The following is a 25296-nucleotide window of genomic DNA, read 5'->3' as shown; positions in this document are numbered from 1 at the left end:
AAGCATCATTGTATCTGGTTACATTTGCTCTTGGAATTTATTGCTCTTCTTTCATCCATGCTTTTGACCAATACTAATCTACTCTGTTTTTCATTTTCTAGACATCCCACATAGTTCAGAACATTATTGATATTCTGCATTCATATGTTCTAAATTATTTGAGTTTCTCCTATCACTGCAGACAAAGGCAGCTTTATTGTAGAATAACACTAATTGGAAATGGAAGAGTGCTACTTTGTTAGATTGTATTATGAATTCCTCTCCCTTTCTCCCCAAAGCAAAGTTGTTCTTTATGTATTTTGGCTTATATACCCCAGACTAAAACCTGCGCATATTTGAGCTTCACCAAACAACAGCACAAATCCCAGGCAGAGACCAGAAAAGCCACAGTTAGCAGCTGTTGAATTTGTATCAGCTGGTAACTGAGGTAAACCACATCATTGCCAAGCATGGTTTATCTTTCAGTGCAGCCACCAAGATCTGAATTAAACAAGACCAATTTTTTTTCCAATTAGCAAAGAGGAAGATGCAATGGGCAACCATTCTAGGCACTTTTCCGAAGGGACATCACATGGAAGCAAAGATGTGAACACACAAAGCAGGCCAGCTTGCCAGAGACAGTGTAGAAGTTCAAGCAATTGAGATATTGATTACAAGATATTTAAAAAAAAAGTTGGTGGGTTTTTTTTTTTTCTAAATCCATTAGGCCCCTGTGTGGGAGAAAAGAGGAGAAGGCAGGGTCACTGAACCAATCCTCTGCTCCAGCACAAAAAACACATGGCTCAGCAGGGGAGGGACTGCTGGTTTCCACACATCCATCTTCCATCCTATTAGGAAGGAAATTGGGATTAAATCCATCCTCCTGCCCTCACACACTGCTTGCACAGAGTGAACTCTGCCATCTCTGCCGCCTTGGGGGGTGGCGAGGCAGGGGAAGTCTTTAAGTTTTTACCAGTAGACCACAGCAGAACAGCAAACTTCTAGGGAAGTGTTTCTTTATCAATAAATGTCAGCTCATTAGTATCGGCATCATTATTAGAAAAGTATAAATTCTGGTGAAATTCTGATTTAGGGAAAAGTATTTGAAACACTGATTTTTCCTTTCAGAAGCATTTTTATTTTTAAAGAAATTATTAAATGTTACACAATATTTTAAATTACGAGTTCAACAGTAATCCACATGTAATTACTTTAACCTATATCTCTCTATGGGTTCTTTTCTTTCTAAAATATGCATTCAGAAAAAAAAACCAAATTAATTTTCTTTGTTTTCTCCATTATGAGGAAAAATTCCCATCTAGCTCTAATTGATGTTTATCTTCATACACCTCTTATCACCACCAATCTCCAGCCAAATCATGCTCCAGCTGAAGGTGAAGTGGTTTCTGTAGGGTGTTATATCATATCAGTACACCACACTGAGGATTTGCTGTGTATGCATAGCACCAATCCAATATGGTGCTCCTGCTCTATTACATCTCACTAACATAACAAATAAAAAAGAAATGGTAAATGTAAATGAAACATCCAGCTAACACAATTTGGGAATCAATGGTCATTCATAATTTCTCCATTTTTTCTGGGGTTTTTTTTGCAATTCTTCAATTTATTTATTTTTTCTTTTTCTCTAAGTTCCTCATCTTACCAAATAAAATCATATGAGCACATGGATTCTCCTTGCAGTACTAAAGATCTACTTGAAAGACCTGTGAGGACGTTGTCTTCTTACCTGTCCACACAAAGCTTAGCATTGTTGGGATGGGATTGAACAGTCAGTAACATAATAAAATGTGAAAGTGAACTATAATAGCATTACTGCTATTGGGTTCTGTATTGCATTTTTTTGCAACTGCATAGTCATCCATTTTTATTAATAAAGGTAAATTTAGAAATCAATACCTTCACCCATATTAAAACCCTTCATTTGTAAACAGGTTTATTTTCTCCATAGCAGTTTTTTTCCTCTACTATATTGCTAAATGTTTTTCAAATGTTACAATATTTTCTATAGAAATGGTTTGACATTTTCTTTGCTATGTACTAAGTCAAGAGACCTAAGCTCCAAAGAATTCTTTAATGACTGTTTATGTCTGAGGGAAACTAGTGTTAAAGTGCAATTTTTCAAGTAAGCAACATGCTGACGCTCAGTAAAGTGATACAGATTATTTTAGATAGGAGTAACTGACCTGGGTAATTCATCTAATCTACCTGACCTGACAACTCCTTTCATTATTTTAGAACAATAATTGAGATGCCAGAACATGTGATGATGATGACATAAGATGACAATATTGGTCCACTTCAACCAGCCTCCACGTCTACATCAATGAGTGATACTACAGGCTCACAGCTTAGCCACAGACAAGGTCCAAAATGGTTATCCTCTTCTGCCTTTCTTTTCTGAGGATGAGACAACTCCAGGGATTAATGTACAAATTAACTTGAACTCCTTTTCTTGTTGTCATAAGCGATGAAGTGGCCCAGGAACAGTCCTGAAATTGGCTAAGGGCCATATGCCACCACTCACCCTTTCCTGCCCCCTTATTTGTTTCAGTGGTGAGAAGACTGCGGGCTCACTTCACCTCTTCTGTCAGCTCTTTTCCCTTTGCGGACTGGGCCACTGACTCCTGTTGACAGCCAGAGAAGTGGAAGCAAGGCTCCTCTTATTCCCTTAAATTCACTCACGTATCAAGAGGAGAAAAGGGCAAGCATTTAGGCCATGGTTTAAGTCATCTTCCTCCCTCCTTACTGTCTGCGTATCCGAGGCTTAAGGTTCTGCAGTTTCCTTAAAACAGCGGAGAAGAGAGACTTCTGCTTTAGAGACTTCAAGTCCACCCTTCCTGATGACCACCGTTAGCAGCACCCATATGGCTAAAAATCAGGTTAGACAAGGAGCAATTTGTCCCCCTTCTCTAATCAAATAACTTGCTTCCACTTAAACGAGTGTTTAATCCTTGCATTAACACTTTTCTCTCCTAGGGTCACTTCTTGTTGCCGAATCACCTCCTATGTTTTTAGGCAGAGAACCACAGCGAGGGCTACAATCAAAATGATGCTCAGAGCATATAATAGGACCTGTAGTTTAACACAGGGAGGTATAAATAATGTATGATATGAAACAGAATTAAAGCAATAAGTAGAAACACATCAACCAAGCAATCACAGTACTGAACTGAAAAGCAGGGGGAAAAGCAATAGCTGTAGATAACGTGTGCTGGAGGGCCTAAATAGATTTCAAAGATAGTTTAAAAAAAAAAAAAAAAAGACAGTTCAACATCTCTAGATCTAAGACACTCCCAAAGATATTTTCACCAAGCGGATTTTCACCAAGCGGAGCCTAAAAAGAAGCACTTCAGCATGAAAATGAAACTATCTATTTAGCATTGCTGTTCTGGAGAGCTCAAGTATCTCCGGAAGCTCACATTCTCATCCAGAGCATCACGCAGCTGTGGAAATGAGAAACAAAATCTAGAGCAAGACTTGCAACTGTTATAAAAATATTATGGAGGTAATGGGGATCTACTATAGATATCCACCATGGAGAATCCAGCTGATTTCCTCTAGCTTACTGTAAATCAGTGCCACAGAGGAAAAATACAGCCACAGATATTCAGAATAAAGAACACTCAATGGTGAAAAGTTTATTTCAAAGAGAAGAAACTGAGATCCAATGTTTCTGTACCTATAAGCACTTTTAATTAGAAAGCTTCTTTCACTTACTGCATATTCAGAGAATTACACACTGGCTTCAAGCTAGTTTCATTATCCAATCTCATAAGACAGTAGGAGCTACACATAAAATGACAAAAATTTATATCAGCATGTTTTGCTAGAACAAGAATTGCGCTCTTCACAGTAAGGTGTGATTCTGGAAATATTTCCCTACAGAGGAATTTGGTGCTAAAGGGAAGTAAAAAGTTACTGGCGACAAACTCAGGCTATTCTCTTTGTCACCAGAAGTCCAGGAGCCTGGACTGATGCGAAGTAGCAGAGCTCTAGCAAAGCCAAAGACAATTCCCTGGTGATAACAGCGGATGCTTCAATGGGCAGCGGCTCTGGGTTACTGCACTCACTGACTGGTTGGGAGGCAAATAAACACAGGTGTGTCATTCTATTTCTAGAGTTAGTGAGACAGAGCAATTCCTTTCAATACCATGTAAGCGGCATCAAGCTTCATGAAATCAGTAAGAGGATTTTGTGGTTAATATATCTGATCACATATCATACCGCCTGACTCCTCCCTGCTTTTCCCCCCTAGAACGTAGGTTAATTTATATGAGGAACTTTCTACTCCATTTCCCTAAAGAAATGAGCAAAGAAGAAAATTACATGCTAGATACATTGACTGCCTGCAGTTTTCCTTTTACCCTGTTAGAAGAAAATTCATTCCACTGACCACAGAACTGCTCCTTGTTCAAAACCACCCAACCCACCTAACACCACCTCCGCTTCAGAGAGGTTTCATTGCTCAGTTTGCTGTTTGCATCCTTTTTAAAGGCAGAAACATATAGAGTACACTCGTCTTCACTCCCTTGAGGCCTGAGTTCCAAAATTACATCATTACCGTTGCTAGTTAGGTATGAATGAGGGAAAGGTGACTATAGATCTATGCCACTGAAATGCACATCCAAATTATATCAGGTCAATAGAGGGAGATTACTTTTCTGAAGTCCAACCATAAAGTCATGATTTAAAAAAAAAAAACAAAAAAAAAACACACAAAAAACCACACACCCATTAAAAAAAAAATCAAAAAGCACACCACACAAAAACCCAACCAACCAAAACACACTCATACCTCAGTCTATGTTTACAGGCCTCTAATGTATTAAGCTACATGAGGGAAGGGGATGTCTTGTCTTATAATTTGGAGAGAGAAAAAAAGAATCCTACACTATCACTTGATTTCCACCATATGGGTTAAGTATTTGAAGCACCCATTGCTGGAATGGCTCTCTGAAAAGAACATAAAGTTCTTGAACTTTGACAGGCTAAGTCAGTGATTGGCATTTCCAAATAAAAAAGGCTAGGAAGAATATAAAACCCAAACAATAAACCTTTCACTTAACACACAGTTTCACATTGGCTGTATTGTCACAAAGTTCTTTCTCTTCATCAGGGTGATGTCAGGTATATTCACTGTCTCCCCAGAAGCTTTAGATAATAACACGAAGAAAAAGATGAGAACTTAATCTATTCCTCACTAGGGCAATTTTTAGCACTAACTTCTCTCTACTGAGATCCACTCAGTTGACTTCCTGGCTGACACAGCTGATTTGCACTGGCTTAAAGCATTGGTTTCTTTCTGTGAAGATGACACACTGATGTCCCTGGCTTAAATCAGACCTTTGGAGTTTTGAACAAAAATCCCTCTTCCCATTCAATCCATTTTTGTCTTGATTACAGAACAAAAAACACGTTGCTAGAATATGCAACAAGATGTCCACAAAACAGGAATAGGGAGGTGTAATTGTTTGGTATAATTTCTGAATGCCAGCAAATTAGAGTTGACCAGACAATGACAATTCTATTTTGTGAGAAATTTCAATGTAACCACAACAAAATGTGGAAAATGTTTTCCAAATGTTTTCTGTTTTGCATTGGAACAAAACTGAACACATTTCAAAATCTTGCCATGAAAATAAAACCCAGCAAAAATGTCCACTTTCTGAATAAAATCTGAGCTTTTCCATTTGGGAAGAGGATGCAAGAGTGTTTTAGCTGTCATGAAGCAATATGGAAAATTCAAGCCCCTGTTTCTCATCCCAGATCAGTGTCGCACTAAGTCAGCTTCCCCAAACCCTCTTTTATTCCTTCGATCCTCACACCTTCTCAGTGGATCATTGAAATACTTAAGTCTCCACAAAATATTATAGCTTCACAGAAAGCGTATTTGGCAAATGGAAGTTCTCTGGTTTAGCCAGCACTAGTAAAAACCTGTTCTTCCACTCTCCCAGAAATTTAAGGAAATTGTTCTTATAAAAATGAATAATGAATGTGAGTAAGCAGAGTTACCTGTGTGTAGAAGCAACACTGGGCTAAATTCTTCCCTGTCACTGTTTGCTGCTGCCATAATTCTGTCTTAAGTACAAATGACTGCACTGCTTTCAAAGAACTTGCTATAAACGCTATTTGCTGGAGGAGAAGATAAGTGCTAGCAGCTATAATTCAAAAGCAACAAAAGCTGCACACATTCCCTAGCAACTCAACAAACGTGAGACAGACATACACTTCCAACAACAACAGATAGCTGGAATAGTTCAAATAGTTTGTTCTTCCAAGAGCAGAAAGAAGGCAAAAAATATCTGGTAGCTCTTCAATGAAACAGGTTGAGCAATCACATTAGGGAATGCTATTGTTTTTTACTATGTTGGTTAGGCTGTGGGCAAAGGATTATATAAAATAAAATTTCTGCAGCTCAGTGAGCATCATAATGGAACATTTAAATGGGGTCGTGTGAGACAAAGTCATTCACTCTACACCGCTTCAGTGAGACTCCTGTGTCCAGCTTGGAGCATCATACCTTAGCAAATATACGGACCAGTTTGGAAGGACTCCAGCATAAAGCAGTAAGGATGAACTTGAGTGTGGAAGTTTTGCCCTCTGAGGCAAGACAGAAAGAATTAAAAATTTGCTAAGTCTATAAAAAACACAATTGAAAAATCCTGGAAAAGAAGGCCTGAGTAAGAGTTTTATCTTGATTCTGTCAGTGACCCAAGCCACTGCCTGAGTATACTTAGCAGTCTGGAAGACAAAATTATTGAAAATGCATGAGACAGTTTTATCCCCGTAGATCTGAATTTTGCCAGTGAAGTCAGGCTTGACAGTAAAATTTCCCTCTTGACATCTATCTCAGTGGATCAAAGGATTCACATTTTAAAGCTTTTTGCCCGGATCTGAGGAATATCCTATGTAAAGCAGGCAACAATAGACCATCCTTTTAAATTTGTGAACCTAAGGCTTCCACAGTTCCACTAAATATATGGTCCCCTTCCTCAAAGTCGGTATCTTAGACACATCCGTGCAGAAGTAGCCTTAATGCTCCAATTCAGCAAGCATTTAACTTTAGTTAAACTAGTTGCAAGTTCCATCAGACTGAATGGATTTAAACGTACTCTGCTGAAATGAATACTAAAAGTAAAACTCCCATCATTTTGGAAAAGTTCCTTTGAACAAAATATGTGTGGAGCCTACAGAAGTGCTAGTATAAAAAGTTATTCTAGAATAAGTCTAACAGAATTGAGTGTGGCACCTATTAGATACGTTTCTTGAATCGTATTGCACTACAGCTACAAGAACTGGCAGAGTTTTGCATGCTAAATTTTATGGCTCTATTTAACAACTTATAATATATAGCAAGTCAAACTAACTTATTGACTTGAATTAGCCACAGTTAAGAAGAGGAGTGCAAAAATTCAGAAATGCAAGAAGAAGAAACATGGGACCAAGTTAAAGGAGTCTGAAATCTTGTGCAGAAGTTTATTCAAGTCACAAAATAAGTTTTAGTTATCATGGTTATTTGCATACATGAAGGATTGTTAAAGAAATATTGCAAACCTGAGAAACCTCTCCTCTCTCTGTCTCAATTCCCTTCCCATTTATAGCTGAGCAGGGCTTTCCCCTACATATCCTTTTCAAGCAGCGGTTGATGTTGCTGTAGTCAGGGAGGCCCTTGTTCTCTCGTTCAGTTCTTCTCTGCACTTACCTGAGGGTCTTTGATTTAAGCAATTGCTTACAATAGAATCAAATTTGCTGAAACAGGAGCAGTAAGGTGATGGAAAAAACCCACATATTTTTCAAGCTTAGACATCCAGGCCAAATCTCAGCTGTAGCAGTCTTTCACCTATTATGGCTTAAGGATAATTTCCACCTCACTTATGGACTATGCTTCTCGGAGCTCTCCCTGCCACATTCATGCTAAGCCCTGTACCTCCTGGACTCAAACCAGAAGGCAGGAGAAGGTTTGCATTGGATATCACTATATATTATCCCAGAAAAGATTTTTCCTCAATTCTACCAATGATGACCAGGCAACTCTGAAGATAACCCATCACCACAGTTTAGCAGAAACCAGTTATGAAAAGTTGTGGAAAGGTTTTTTTAGTTGGGTATGTTACTGTGCATCTAAGCACAGGAGGACTCTGCCTATTATAATTATTGACTTGAGTGACGATGGAGGAACTGTTCTTCACATTAACCTTCCATCTTGGGGGCTAAAACAAAAAGTGCCTTAATTTATTTGTTGCTACACCTCCCGATGGTTTCACAGACTTCAGCAGAATAAGGCTGATTTATACTGCCCGGCACTGGTCCAAAACATGCAGGCAATATTGCTAAGGAATCACAGGTTTTGTCTACACTTTTTCCTCTTTGTAATCCACTAAAATCCTTTTTATGTTGATCTCTAATGCACAGTGTTAAGCCTACCTGGGCCAATAGACAGTATTAAAATACAAGAGAGCTGCTGTGGGCTTCCAGTTCACCATAATCATTCTCCCGACTCCAGAATTCATCAACAGGCCTGGGAGGAAAAGAAAACACTGGAGCAAAGACAGAGGGTGTCACAGCATATGCACAGATCTGACTAGAGCATAGAAGCATTGGCAGAGCTGGACTGGAGGGAATATCAGCACCTCCTTTGCACAGCCTTGCTTAGAAGAGCTTGGCAGTCTTCAGCTACAATCCCTCCATAATCTGTAGTGTTACTGAAATATCACCAGAGGATATTTTGCTTTCCTTTCATTGCTGTCCTTTGTAGCACAGCTCAGAAAGTATAAATCATAAAGCAGCATGGAAATCACATTTCCTCTCTGCCTCTGGAATGATTTCATCATATCTTTTTCTATTCAGCCTCTGAAACAGCTAATGCTCTTCTCTTTATTTTCAGTGCCTTCATGGATTTTAGGTTACCTGTACTACTGACCTGTTTACAACAAATTGCCAAACTAAAACATAACGAGGTGACAGGTTTAGTAGCCCTTGTCAGTCTAAAGAGATTAAAAACAAAACAAACCCTGCCCCCCCCCCCAATAAAAACAATCTGGGTTTTTTCACCCCCCAAGGCCAATATTTTAAATCTGAAACTCAGCCACTCGTACCAAAAGATGCACAATCAATTTTTTTTTGTATTTTAAAAAAGTTAGCTAGTATTTAAGCCACTCATTTAAGGCGATAGCACAAGTCAAATACAGAATAATCCAAGCTAAGACTAAGATGGAGGTTTCCAGCCTGAAAACAATGGGCATCATCCACTACACAGCCACTGAAGAACCCCCATGCTGTTTCTGGCACTTCTGCCCTATGCAGGTGTGACCGGTATCCCCTGCTCCCGACCCCTGGCAATGTCTGCCTCCTTAGTGTCGGGTGACAGAATCACATGCATTTAGAAAGACAGTCTCACAAATTCTTGCTGTCACACAAAAGACTGATGTGAGCATTGAAAATCTTGTAGAATTATTCCTTTGTCTCTTTGACTACATCAGTTGTTTATGTATGAGCTGTCCAAAGTGCCTCATGCATGTAATTAAATATAATCTTCACTAACACTAAATAATATTCAATATAGACAAACAAATAAATAAGAGTAAGCACTTAGAGTGAAGTAGGAGAAATTCAATATAATAAATTGATTACAAAATTTTAATTCTAAGAGTGATTAGCCAAAAATCTTGAAGAGAAGGATTAAGAAGCCATTTCAGAAATATTTGAGGACCATTAGCTTGGTGCCCTCCTTACAGATGAACAGGTTTTAGAAGACCATGTTCATGGTGCAAATGTTGCCTTCAGAAATGGATAAACATGCAAAAAGTGAAATGAATGGGATTCACAGAGATTCCAATTTTCTTTCCAGTAATGTCTTTTACAACACTTTTATGATGCAGAAGTATTTGCTTTAGAAGTAGAGTGCCATATTAAATGGAAGCATATGGAATTTACAGTGAAACAGGTTAATACTAGTAGAAATTATGAACCCATTATGTTTCGTTACTCCCAAATACACTAGCTTACTTTTTGCTATAGTCATTTGCAATAAGACAGTCAAAGCCATCTTGATAATTGGTGTGCTGACCTGTCCTAGATGCAATGACTCTGGTCTTTAAATTCCACCATGATTTTCTCTACAGGGACTTAATTAGGAGATGTGCTCCAAGGCACTTACTCCACATTTCTGCACCTTCTAAGAATGACCTTTGATTTGTTGATTTTTGCTTGCTTAAACACATCCTGAAACACATTTTGCAAACTGAATTAATTTTCATTTGCACTTTACCATTTATGTTGAAATGGGCCTGAGCTCTAACTTTCTTTGTAATGACTGGCCTCTGAAAAAGAAACTTCTTAAAGTTTAAATCATTCAGTGTAATGTCTCTGAAATGTGCATAATGATTGTTATTAGAAGTCATCATCTAGGGACAAATACTAAATACATAAAACCACAAGAATTCACAGTAATTCAAAATATAATTTTCTTCCTGGAGAAAATAATTTTAGCTACTAAAAGACCATCATAGCTTTAATACTAATGTTTTTGTTGTACATGACCTAAACTGTTGTTCAGAAAAACCCCAGGCAACTCACTTAAAAGCTCAATTGCTCTCCTTAGATCAATATGAAAAAAAGCAAAATCTAGTAGAAAAGAGAGCAGGGAGGGAGATACAGCTTTGTTGTATGCTCTGCCTGCAAACTGAGCTCATGGGGGTTTATTCACTCTAAAAATGGGTTTCATAGCATCCTTCTTGACAAAGGTGGAGATTTTCCCATTTGATCAGCAGCCTGTACAGTAGGTTTCTTACCCCCTGCAGTGCCTCCATACTCCATACATCGTGGTGGAGTGCAGTAGTCAGCTGGGAAAACACAAGCCATCCACCTATACTCTTCCACCTTCTATCGTGTTTCCTCCTCAGCAATTAATGGAGCTGCAACAACGCTTATGACAGAATGATCGTCACAAAACCCAACTAACGCTTCAGAGAACTCAAAACTTCAGAAACATTTCCCTGGCTTTGCATTAACACAACATCAATAGAAGCTTTTATCTTCCATTCACATGCTCATCAGATATTATGACTTAAGGGAGATTTTAGGAGTTACTTCTTAGTAAGCAAAATACTCGCATTGCTTGGCAAGCACACTATTACTTTTCTTAATATAAAGTGACTCCTAAAAGCCATAGTCAGAGAGGCAGAGACAGGGATGTCTAGTGCCCAATTTTTTAGTACAGACTGTAAGGTTTCCTTTGCATATGCATGTCTGTATCTCTCTGCCTGCACAGAGAAACACAAAATAGACACTTTCTCGGGCAGGAAAATCAACTATGACATCTCTTAATGCCATTAAGAGGACACGTGGAATAGCAAGTCCCCATAATTACACAACCCAATTTCCTGAGCAGTGGGTGCTGCACTGGTTGCAGACAGCAGTGCAGTTGAAGTGTCATGTGTTAGAGATTTTAATGGATACACAGAGCCCATCATTTATAACCCAGCACCTGCTTTGCCTCCAATGGTGTTCTGTGTTTGCAGAAGCAGACAATTGCACCTGCGCGTTTGCACACCTTCAGAGACTTACCAACCTGATTTACAGCTCCTCTCACGCAGTTGCACTTCTTCATGGGCACAACTGCAAGCTCATTTAACTGTGCCTAAAACTCTGTAAACTTAATTGCATCTGCCAGATGGCTTTGTCTCCTTGCAGAAGTCCAGTGGCCCTTAGCACCCTCATCCTAACCCTAACGGTCTGTCTGGATCGAAGCGTGTGATGTGTCAACAGGAGATATACATGTAACCAGATATTTTCTGGGCCTATAGTGTTATTTCCAAGAAGTAACTGGGTATGGATACCAAAGGCTAAGTCAACAGGCAATGCCTGATCTACAATTAGCGTTTCTGTGTCCCTATCACACAATACCTGCAAGGTGATCCAAGATAGCTTGACTCCTCAGTGAATGAGGAAGGAAGAAGAACTATCCCAGGTAACTAACATACAGACTGAGAGCTCAGTTAGAGCTGTAAGCACGCTGAAGGGTCTCAACTTTACTCAGCCCATGAAAATTTCATCACATAACCATAGCTTCAATATAAGTTTATAGTAGTGCAGGAGTATCATTCTTGCACTTACCTTAGGCTACCATTATTTCCATTATAAATGTATAAAGCATATAAGCAGTTTTCTCTTTACCTTGTATCCATTTGAAAAATAAAGCTGGCATTTTTGTTATTTTATGGATTTTTAAGAGCTAGAATGAGCAGTGTTTACATGAACTGAATATAAAATCAATTCTATCTTGATTACATTTGACTTCAATGAGTACTAAGTGATGCTTCTTCCATGTAATCAGGGAACAGTGTTGTAGCTACACTATTTGCATTTTAATAAAAATTTTCTCAGCATCGAACCAAAAAAGCAGCAGTGCAGCTAAGTGCCTAGACATTAGGGATTCATCTTTCATGATGAATAGTAAGATTTAACTTGTTTAGATGTTATTTTGCTCTTAATTTTAAGACTTATTTAATAGATAGAACCAGGTTGAAAAATTGCAAGATTTATACATTCCTTCAAAACAATTTAAAAACCCTCCATATGCAGAGGTTTCCTGCCTTTTTTTGTGTGTTCACACCTGTATATATGTGTTTACACCTATACAAGCACACGCCTATATATGCACATCTCAACACATTTTGCTGCAGGCAACAGTGAATGTCCCTGAAGGACTGAATAAAATCCCATAAAACAGCATAATATTTTAGCTGCTAGAAAAGTAACACAGGGCATCATTACTCTCTAACATTAATAAAGGATGAATTCATAGAAGGTAGTGTCAGACTTATTTACCTCATGACAAGCATAACGTGACTTTTTTTTTTTTTCCCCCAATGTCTAAAAATTCTAAAGTGGGCCAAAACTAATCCTGATATAATTCCATTAGTTTTAATGGAATTGTGCTAGAGATTAATTTATGGCAACAACTAAAATTATATCATTCTCTTTCTCATACAGTAGCTGTATTCTGAACAGTCAAAAAGAAAGAGCAGTGAGAGCACAAGCAGCAATGAGTTTCAAAATGTGTCTTTCCTGAATTACCTTTTAAATTACAAAGTCATGTTAAAACTGAAAATTGGAAAATTGGTATTACACTGCCTTTTCTTAGCAATCTGCAGGTTCACTAGTGAAGCATCCAAAATCTGTATCATGATGATTACAATTCAGACTCTTTAGAAGAAGGGGAAAGGTGCTGATTTCTGGTTGAAAGAAAAGTCCACAGAAACATAAAAAGCAGTGAGGAGCTGAGCAACGGATCTGTATAACGGGTGACAACAGCATGCTTCCCCGCAATGGAGCTGAGATTTGGAAGGCCATTTAAGCGCTTTGAGTGCCCATTTCCATTACAATTAGCACTCAGCTCCCCTAGGTAGCTTTGAAAATTTCAGCGTAGGTGTATACATAAGCTACATTATTACTAAATCCTGAAAGAGTTCAAGGAACGTTAAATTTTATGCAACATGTTCTCCGCTGATGTTACTCAACAAAGCCCCACCGAGGTCATTAAAGTGCTGGTGATGGCTATCAAAGGATCTGACCTGGAGCCTTCACCTGTTACTCTTTTTTTGTCTAGTTTGTACACTTTGCGTCAATAGCTTCATTACCAATAATGATCATTTGTAGATTCTTCACAACAACTGTGAATTAATTAGATGTTGCAAGAGTTCAATTGATTCACTTGCCTGTCAAAGAATTACTGATTTGAAGCTCTACAGTAGCACTGCCAGTAGAAGTTGTTAACACTCAGCATGGTGGACTTTAACCAGAACAGAGTTGCAAATACAGAAATCTCTTGAACCTTAATGGAACGGTAGTGAAAAGCTTGCAAGACTCCTTTCTTATTTGTATTTCCACAGCTTGCTGCCAGGTAAAGGATAACAGCCCCATCAGTCTTACAGTTCTGGCATGCTCTTCTGGATGGAAACAAGCTGTTCCTTCAGTATGTAGTACTGCCACTGGTTTGTCTCCATGCCTTTACTCCAAAACTGGCTGCAAACACCTCTGCTTTACTAGAAAAGCAGCTGTGGTTTCCTTCTAATCTCACCCCCATCCCCAATGGATGTGGAGGCATGCCTTTTTTTGGAAGGCAGCAACCAAAAGCACAATCATTTACTGCAGACAGCAAGCTGGAGAGATGGTGGGTAACGTCTTTGAACTGCACCTTTTCACCGCTACAGAGTAAAGGCAGAATACGTTCCCTAATACATTTTGACCTCACTCCCCAACCCAGCCCTGCACAATGGCTGCAAGCAATCTGAAGATCTATAAAGTGCACCAACAGCAGGGAGAGAGCATGTGTCTACAAAAAGCTTAGTTAAAATGCACTTCAACTCAAAGGCAATAGCATGCTGCTGAGGAAAGGAGTCAAAACAAGAGGTCAGAGCTGGGAGTTTCTTCTCAGTCTTAGCTTCTTAGTCTAACAGCTGTGATTTAGCATCATTGTTACCAATAAAACATGAACAACTATTACAGAAAACAAGCATTTTTCTTCTATGGACATTTAAACAAGGTGTAACATTTTGTAGTACTAATCCTTCCTCATTGATACTGTCGTGGGAAAGCATGATTGCTTTGAAAAGATGTTTCTGGCATTAAAACTAGACAGGACCCTAGTCATCATTGTTTAATCCAAGTATTTTTACATAAGCTTTGTTTCAGCGGTTAACGATTTCTGATTTTTTCTGATTATGACGCCTATTTAAAACAGCAACATTTAATTTAATCAGCAAGTTCAAGCTCCAAACCTTGTCTTTTTAATTAAACACCATAGAAAGCCTGTAAAAAAATCAGTCACTTCAGCACTGAAAGGAATTTTTGAGCAACTAAAAGTGCACAAAAAAATTAAGGCATTTAGTCATAAGCTGACCCAATTTTTTTTTTTTTTTAATCTAAATAACTTGCATAACTGCTAAATTTGACCAATACAAAAGATCTACTCCTATCACAAACTAATATTAGGGAGAAGAAGCTTCCTGATCTGAGGGCAGCTATTCCACAGCAGTTCAGGATCCAGCCCTGTTAATACCAACCCTGATTTGTATGCAGCTCTTCAGCCCACACTGACTCCAGTTATACCGCTTAAAGCTGACAGACATCTGGAGATGATTCTACAGCAGTGATAATATGGGATCAATCATTCTATTTCCCCTGCTACAGTTGTTCCTGGAAATTCAGGAAATGGCATTAGAAGAAACCCAAAAAAGAAATGAAATGTGCATTTGTGTTGATGGTACAAGCCACAAGCTAAGTGGCTGTAACACAGATGTAGTCCCACATAGTGGATCACACAACATATTCTGCTCAATGCCTATAGGCAGTAGTGGTTACAGTCTTTCCTTGTTGCTTTAGCATATGGAAGAGATTTTTTTTGCTTAATTTTTTGTATTACTATTATTCCTCCCTCCCTTTTTCTCTTAGCATTTCCCATGTTACCAAAGTTAGAACTCCACTTTACTCCTTTCATTTGATACATCAAAGCCCATAAAGAGTCCCAGATACTCTTGCTGGGAAGAACGAAACAGTGATTGACTGTCACCTTCCTAGAAATGCTGGGGAATGCTGCAGACCATTTCTGAGCCATGGCCATATCCTTCACCTCAAAGAGGTGTGACACATCCTTGGAGTATCTACAAGAAACCCTTCGGACAGGGGATATCCCTGGACGTTCCCAGTGCAGGAGCCTTACAAACTCATCACAGCATTCAAGAGGACCAAAGCAGCTGCCACAGACGTCAGGGTCAATCCTACCATGGGTAGGACTCCCACCACTGTTGTATTTTCACCATCTCTCTTTTTGTGCATCACTCCCACGGAAGTTGTTTGAAGAAAACATGAAGCCATTTTATCTACCATAGAGCTGTGCTCCACTGAGCCTGCTGATGATGTTAATGACCCTGCTGGCTTCTTACTATTCCACTTCTTTATGCCCTACATGCAGCATTGCTATGGCAACATGTATCTGATGCTCTACAGCCTTCATTTGGATATAGCATGCCTTGTTTGTTTTTACTCTTCTTTCTGAAGCATAGCAAGTTCTTATAAGTCATTTTGGATGCCATTCCTGAAAGGATATACACCATGAGCAGCAGACATTGAAAGTAGCATTTCATATCCACACTTTCTCTGTTTTTTCCCCAAAATAGGGCTTGACTTGTCTCCGGCTATATCACCTTGGTTAACCATCTGCTCCTCATTGGAGTATCTCTCCAATGCACAAGTCCAGTCAGTCACTGAAAAAAGCATGTAAACTCTGCACCAAGAACTGCCTATACGCCATGTCTTGCAACATTACAAAAAAAGGTTTTTCTTTCCCTGCACACATGCATGCTCATAAAGCCCATAATCATGCCTGAAATAAATGCCCTCAGCTAAGTTTTAATTTGTGCATTCAGAAGAAATGTTACTCAAATTAATAAGAGTAAATTAACTCCAAGTTAAGGTCACTGTTTCTGATTTTTTTCACTAGTGTTTTTAAAGCACTGTCTGATAAGTGGATATTGATTTCAATGCCCTACAAATTGACCCATCCAGTGGTCTTGCCTCTTTCTTGATTCTCCTCCATTAAGGCATTGGTGATGATAGTATTAATTATTTTTGAACATTCCTATTTCAGAAAGAAGAAGAATCACAGTCTTTACTAAGCCCTTTTATCACCGCAGACCAAATCAAAAGGATATAATTACTTCCATGCTGACCAACACCATAATGGATTTTACTTTAGTTCCTACCATGAAGCACTTCACTGTAATTAACAGCATAGAAACTGATGGTATGAAAAACGCAATTCATTGCTCTACAATGAAATCAGTATTTTATACATCTGTCCCCACTTAACTTCATGGCAGTACCATACTCTCAAGATGAGCGCAATCTCCTTAATACAGACAGGTTGACCAGCAGTGATGCTGAAGAGCTCCAAAAAGTGAGCTGGAGGCTACTTCATGCTTCAGGTGCTGTTACACACCCAGACCCACACAACTGTAGCAAGTTGGCATATTCTTTTATTTCCCCAGTGTTTTCACCAGTCAGAACAAGACAGAAAAGACATGATCTTACTACATTAAGAAAGCCCTAGGATTGTTGCTTGTGAAGAGGAATTTGGTCCCCACATGGCAAGGGCCTTATCAATGCACAGGAGGATTCCCTGCCTTCCATTTACATGGCACTGGACCCTTGTACTGTACAGGATTGAGTCTGAAATATAAAGGGATATTACCAAATAATGTGTCTTGAAAGTCTTAATTCCCTAACATCTGTCATCTTTCTGACTGCTACAGCTACACTGCATTTTTCCTATTTTCTTTCCTTTTTATGATTATATCCTCAAACACCTCCACTGTTTCGCCTCTGAATGCTAGCTATAATGCATGTCTGCCACTGCTTTGAGACGCTTATTTAGAATTAGAGAACTGTGGGGCATCAAGGGACAAATAATCATTTGGCTCACTCCCCGTACTGAAGAGGAATAAATATCCTAGATACTGGGGTTTTTTCCCTTCCTTTGATGGTATTCTAAACCAAAAGAGACAAAACTGAGGAACCCCGGGGATGCGCATCGTTTTCAAGGCTCTTTGCTGTTTACAATCCTGGCCATTCAGGGTGAGGAGCCTGACCATTCCCCTGCCAGGGTGGATATTCCCACCCAACCCTCTTGGGCACACACCATATCAGTTAAACCCCTTTTGAGTGCATTGCATTCATACAAATTAGGTCTTAATGTTAACAGACTTTTGGCCAGACAAAGGTAGCAAGGTCAAAAAACGAAGCCCGTCAAGAGAATCAGAGGGATGCGTATGTGAAAGTGAGCAAAATTAACGAGTAAGAGCTACAGATACCTGGAAATGAGCAGACCAGAGGGACACTCTCTAGCACATATGGGAAGTCCAAGAACAGTTACGACAGTAGTAAGGTTTCCAACTGGACTCCCAAGAATGAAGATTAGTTTGACAGTCCTTAACTACTGTGAAGAAACAGACTGTAAACAGTTTTTCCCTACTCACCACCACTTCCATTCCACAACTCAAGCAATCTAAGCCAGGGCAATGCACCTCTTCTAGCCCTGGTAAGCAGCTCCTCCAGACACTGTAAAGGCCATCACCCACTATAGGTTTTGCTACAAGTAAATTGAGCACTTACCCAAATTCCCTAGAGAGAAGGGCCATCATATCAAGTCACAGTAAGAGGCACTGCTTTCCCCAGTTATTTGTGTTTCTCAAAGCACTCTACACACTTACATGCTGAAAACAGAAAGTATCACCTGTACGTAGATACAGCAAGATCAGGCATACGGATTTCACACTGTTACACCATATTAGCCGTGCCAAATCCTACAGACTTGTATAGACATAAGACTACCTTTTTAGCTGCAGCACTAAGAAACAAATGTGTTAATTGGCCTAAATTTTTGTTCCCTACCTCACTCTTCACAAACTAATTATTTTAAATTATATGTTATCTATATAAATGTATTAAAACTCCAACTTCCATTACAGATCCTATTCTTGCAGGATATTTATAATTTAAATAATATAAATCCCTGAAATCAGGTTCACTATAATCCCTCTGACAAGCCTAATTTGAAGCAGCAGAGAACAGAGTGTTGTAATAGGGATATGAAGTCATTAGGCAGCAGAGGGACCTTTGCAGTGCAAGGTAATTGCAATGTTTACTAGAGCCATCCTGCTGCAGAGAGGTGGATGGCTCAGGGCAGCTGCCAGGAACATGCAATTAAATGCGCATGGTTAATCTTACTTCAATATGCTGGGGACAGCAGGATTTCTATATTGTTCACACAAACACACACACCTTTAGCACACCTGTACTCTACACAGAGCAGGATATGACAATAACAGCCCGTATGTCTGGAAGACACTTATGCACTTTTTTAATTATAAGCACATAGGAAGCCCCCTTTTAACAGATAGGGCTCGCCTCAGTACGTACAGGATGCGGGGCTGGGAGTCACAAAACCTACATTCTGAGTCTGCCTTTGCCATATTACGTCTATCTCCCTGATCTTTAAAACAGCGATAACACTGCTCAGATAGAGATCGCGTAGTTCACAGCAGACAGCTTTAGGCATCAACACAGTCGCTAGTCTCCATAGGTTCCTCAGTCACTCAGCGGAAAGCCAGACCCTCCAGAGAATAATTCAAAGGAAGACCCTCACTTGTAATTCCCCCTTCGAGGTCGGTTTCTTGCAACTACCAAGAGCTCAGGGGACCAGCACCCTGGTGCAGGTTACCTAGCAGAGTGTCACAACTCAGGCAGTGCAATTATCTTCTGGTGAAGCTAACTTCCCTTCTCACCTGCAGATGACAGATGCAACTTAAAAAAAAAAACCAACAAACAGAAACAAACAAAACCCACAATTATTAACACGGTTTCTGCTCTGCCTGGAGTTACGGATGCACTGAAGTACCTGCCAAACTCACCAGCAGCAGTATCTTTGAGCAATGCATTTCTTTCTCTGCAAACAGCAGGCTGCATTTTGACATGCAATGCACTGGTTAGCAACATGTTACCAGGGAAATGAGCAGAGGCTTTTCTGTAATTACCAGTGCTGAAGCGCACATTACGTTTGCAGTTGGCTCAAACATGTAAAGCAACCCGTAAGAGTTCAGCACAATCTGAGACACACACTTTAACTTTTACATTTTGTTATGATTTTGCAGTTGCCAGGTACTACAGTCACATATAGCATATCTATGGCAGACAAATGTAATTTTGACATTCCAAGACATCATTAACCAAGTCTGCATGTGCACCTGTCAGCACGCACACACAAGGGACAGAGCAGTCATTCCAAGTTCTTTGCTATTTTTCTGGAAAAAGTTACACGTACTTGTTACAGGCTGTCCAGCCGCTGATCTTCTGTCACACCAAGTCAATGCAATGCTTGCATTTCTAAATGTCTACATATGAATTGTATCAAGGATTCAATAATTTTCATATATTTTTGTCCAAGTTTGTTTAATTGTCCCTTGCCTAAGCTTGTTGCATCAACATATTGCAAAATGTTGTGTCTAACCTGCTTATTGGGGGTAAGGGGGAAGGCAGGCACAGGACAATACCTAACTAAAAACAAAAAAAACCTGTCTGTATCCAACAACAAAGACGTTTGCGAGAGAAAATCCAATTTCAGACCAGTTAAAATCTGAAGCAAGGTTTACTAATTCACACCGGAATTTTACTTCCAGACTAGAAATAGGAACAAGCATCAAAGAGAGTAAAAAAATTTCCTGGCAGTGGGAAATGTTCTGTTGCTGGCTCTTTTTGTTCTGGGAAAGTGTTACAAATCTGTTAGACAGCAAAGAACAAAAAGTTCATCAGGGCTAGTCTCTGGAGGACCAGGTTTTGTAGGGACAGCCAAGCTTACAGCAAGGTTCAAGAAAAATGCTGTTACGCAGCCACAGTATTTTGTTCACAAAGAAAAAAATGCTAAAGAAAATGCAACTACTAAAAGCGTTCTGATTAAGTGAATGGATGGCCCCAGACAGGTTTGCATTATAAACATTAATTGCACATTAGCTCAACTAATTAAAAAATAAATACTGTACACAGCAGGAAGTTCCTTCTTAAAGAAACTTCTGCCTTGGGAAATGAGCCAGTTCTTTTTAAAAAAACAAAAAACACAAACCCTGTAGTATCAGCGAAATGCCTGCTTCAGCATGGGAGACTCTGAAAACACCACCGAGCAGATAGCACTGCTGTGCCAACTGTGCAAAGCCAAAGTGGCAGCGAACACCAGGAAACACTTTATGAAAGGATCTCTTCATTCCCTCTTACTGCCCAGCCCAACTAAAAGCCTCAGATACCATGAGTGAAACAACATGAAAACACAAAATCATTCACTTCTGGAATTTGGCAGAGGGTTGAAGCACAGGCTTTGGGGAGCTGGCAGCAGGGGAATGTTGCTCTTTTCCAGGCGCCTGCATGGCAGAAGCACTGGAAAGCTCTGGGGCAAAAACGACCTTGTGCAAATGCCTCAGCTACTCCCAACCACTCTAGTACGGAAACTGCAAGGAGCTGCCTCAGAGCCATGCTGTAGCCAAATCCTCTTTCAGTTTTCCCCCAGATCCACACTGCTGCCAGCCTTAAGATATCTCCCCGACAGGACCCAGCCCTACCGCTGCAGCTTTACCAGCAGGCTCAGAACTTGCTTGGGGCCTTCTGCAGCACGCTTCACTGCAGGAGGATGTTGTCATGCCCTTCTAGCTCCCTTTTAAGTGGTTTCCAAGGAACAGAGCAAGAATGGGAGATATTCAGGCTCTTACAGCTCGGTTGAGGACAAGATGGAAGGATTGTAATGACCTAGTCTGACTTCGGGAGATGGTCATGGTAGCGATAAACCCTGGGATGCTGAAAGATGCAATAAAAAAGAAAAAAAACACACAAAAAAGCCCACATGCCCTGCAGCACCTAACCAGAGTGAAGCCTACCTGGCAGGAGCCAGGCTAGCACTCAAACTGCCCGAATCCTGGTCCAGCGCTCAAGAGACAGGGTAATTTTGCACCTAACAAGCATTACTAATGGAATTTGCAGTTGCTGACAGATATATCTTCTTAGGAAACATGCATGTGTAAGAATCAGAGATTAAAGGTATTTTCAGGCATGAATGTTAGCTTTCTCTTCCTATGTACACACAAAGTTTTTGCTTTCTTAAGTAGAGAAGCACAGATACTTTCTCCAGTGTAACACTAAGTTAATGCAATACTAGATAAAAATCAAGATACCCATCAATTTGTGTGAAAAGAGTTGTAATGATATATCTGGGTTCACATCCAAGCTCTGCCATAGACTAGCTACATAACCCCAGGCAAGGCAGCTCCTTTCTCTACTTCTCAGATCTGGGAAAAGTCATTTTTCTTCTGTCTTTTATCTGTTCTCCATTTAGCTCTTTGGGGAAGCCACTTTTGCAATCAGCCTTTGTGCAACACTGAACACATAAAAGATCCAGTCTCATTTTAAACACTACTGTAACGCAAATAATAAACAATCATCATTAAGTCATTAATTTGCTTAATAGTCTCTTTTTCTCTCTCTGTGCAAACACACTTTCTGAGTTGGAAGAGGTTTCTTTCAGCAGGGAGGTAAATTTGTACTCTCTTGTAAATGGAAAGATCATGTGCCAATGTATTCATAATATTGAAGAATAATAATAAATGGCAATTTGATAAATTTCTTGACAAGCTGTCGTGGTTTAACCCCAGCCAGCAACTGAGCACCACGCAGCCGCTCACTCACTCCCCCCCATCCAGTGGGATGGCAGAGAAAATCAGGAAAAGAAGTAAAACTCCTGGGTTGAGATAAGAACGATTTAATAGAACAGAAAAGAAGAGACTAATAATGATAATGATAACACTAATAAAATGACAACAGTAGTAATAAAAGGATTGAAATGTACAAATGATACGCAGGGCAATTGCTCACCACCCGCCGACCGACACCCAGCCAGACCCCAAGCAGCAAAAATCCCTGCCCCCCCACTTCCCAGTTCCTAAACTAGATGGGACGTCCCATGGTATGGAATACACTGTTGGCCAGTTTGGGTCAGGTGCCCTGGCTGGGCATGAGAAGCTGAAAAATCCTTGACTGTAGTCTAAACACTACTGAGCAACAACTGAAAACATCAGTGTTATCAACATTCTTCACATACTGAACTCAAAACATAGCACTGTACCAGCTACTAGGAAGACAGCTAACTACATCCCAGCTGAAACCAGGACACAAATCTTCCCTGCAAGTCATGCTACATCTTAACAGCCAGTTCTGTTCAGAGGACTCGGAACAATTACAGAGCTAGCTTAGATGCCATTTAGGTTTCACTGATAATCAAACACTGCAACCTAAACACACTAATTGCAGTATTGTTTCCATTGTGTATGTTATCAGATATGCATGAATCTCCTCTCCTTGGGGATAGCTGTTGTGGACAGGGCACCTTGTAGCACTGCAATTGCATCCAGTGGCAGCTATTAGAGCTATTGCTTCTTGTGGTGAAGAGGAATCTGAGTATTCTGAGTGAGAAAGTGTTCCTGAGGTCATATTGGCTGCTAATATTTTATTTTACTGCAATTTGAGGGAATTAGGGAAATCACATCCCGCACCAGAGACTTTATTTTTGGCAGGTGAGAACATCATATTTACTTTGCTCTAAGCCTGAGGGAATGTTTAAGAGCACTGGTAGGGAACAAACTCATCCCCAGAAAGCTCAGGGTTTGTCCACATTGCCTGGTTAAGCCACGCAAAGCAACCCCACCATGCACAGTCTTGGGAACTAGCACTCAACTCAACTGGCAGAGCAATGTATCCTAATAAGAAACAGGTATTCAGGAAAAAAAGGCAGCCATGCTTAGCAGTGCAACTTCTGTGGATTCATAAATCCACCACAGCGTGTGCTCCTGGGATAGCTGAATACACATGGGGGCTCTGATACATGCAGCTAGTGCCAGGCTACCAGCACAGTCCATAAAAACAGAGGCAGAAACTTTTCTTAACCTGTCTCACTAATTTATACATCACTTATGAAGAGACAAGCTTTCATTCTACTCTGCATTAGGGCTAGTATAACTATCACCTCGTTATCCTTGTTACATCTCCAATATAGCTACAGGTAAGCAACATAAAGAGCATCATCAAGTTCAGCTCTTAAACACAGGCTCACTTGTATTCCTGGCATAATTTCTCCCTTCTTGGTTTTGTCTCCATGTCGCTGCACTTAAAGAAATACCTCTTTATATCTTGCTACTTCCTTTTTGTTCAAAGCCAAGCTCTGAAAAAACCCTGCTGTTCTCCAGTCACATGGACACATACATACACACACACAAAAAATATGTGTGGTTTAAATCACTTAATGAGCAGAGAACAGAAAATGGCCACAATCTGCTTGCCCAGCCCAGCTCCCATATACATGGAAGTCAGAGGAATTTACTGATTCTTACACCACCTCTCCTTATCCCTGCTGCAGCAGCTGCCCTGGCACAGGCAAGTATGGAATCATCCAGGCTCACAAAATGTGTTCTCAGTGTCCCAGTGGCATGACACGGAGTTAAACACTCTGAGAAGAAGCTCTAGATGTCCCACATGCAATAGAGAGCTTTGAAATAAAAGCTTTCATGATTTACGAGCACCGTAACACAGTGGGAGTTAAAGACCTTCTGCTTCCAGTAGACTCTTAAAGCAGTCTCTGTGCAGAAGAAGGAATGAAGCCAGAACAATGCAGTATTTCTAGTATCTGTTTTGAACTTTCAGCTGATTTAGCTACATATCTGAGATCTAGTGACCCAATGACATATTGGCTTTATGCTAGACATGGGAGACATGGCAGATGGGGGAGCAGAGCGACTTTCTTCCAAGCAGAAGCTGGCCTTTGCTAGTTGTTATTTTTCTGTTCCAGTTCCATCCTTAAATTCAAAGAAACTTGCATCTCAAGTGAATTCCTATAATTAGATTTCAAGAACTGGCTGGTATTTAGGTTTCATTTACCAGCATTTTAAAGCACAGAGATGATTAGCAGCGTTACCTGTGTTACTGCTTTAGGGGGCGTCTTTTAGTAAGTTTTGAAGAGGAAGAAAGCCCACAAAGGGGTAAGGATGGTAGATATGGTAACAAAACACTGTGCCTTAGCTCATTGCATATGGGTGCATGAGATGAAGCCAGAGGCACTCACTGCCATGGCTTTTTCTGCAGCTAGAGGTGGATATCTGGAAGGCTGACAAGCTGCAGACTGCAAGTGCTCAAGTTCACAGCCATAAGGAAAGGACAAGACTAAATTGTAGGAGAAGAACATGGTAAATTATTCTTCACCAGATTGGATCAGCTGTTTGCACCCACATCCTGCACCTTTCCCTGGGTTCCTCCCAGCCTCCTGTTCCACCTTTCTGCTGTCAACTCTTCACCCTGCCACCAACAGCTTCTTTTCCTGAGCAACTGCAGAATCAGCTAGTGAGGTTCAAACAAATTCCCCCGTGTGCATCACAGTCATCCCATCTTTCTCCAGCCCTACCCACTTGATTTGTTTAGATTCTGGGAAGAGAAGAGCAGACAAAGCAAACAGCTGCAGTAAGAGAACTAATTTATCCCATAGCATATCTGCCCATGCAATTTGGAGGAGAAAACAAAAAAGTAAGAGACAAGGGAAGAACTGTTCTGCTTCTTCATTCCTGCACACATTTCCAGATGGCTAAGTCACTGTTTCCTCTGCTGTCATCCACCATGTGTTTGAATTTATTCCCTTTGTTCCCATCAGTTTATTCC

This window comes from Haliaeetus leucocephalus, unplaced genomic scaffold (assembly GCF_000737465.1).
Source record: "Haliaeetus leucocephalus isolate CR32 unplaced genomic scaffold, Haliaeetus_leucocephalus-4.0 Scaffold295, whole genome shotgun sequence".
In the NCBI taxonomy this organism is placed as follows: domain Eukaryota; kingdom Metazoa; phylum Chordata; class Aves; order Accipitriformes; family Accipitridae; genus Haliaeetus; species Haliaeetus leucocephalus.
This window is presented reverse-complemented; position numbering follows the sequence as displayed.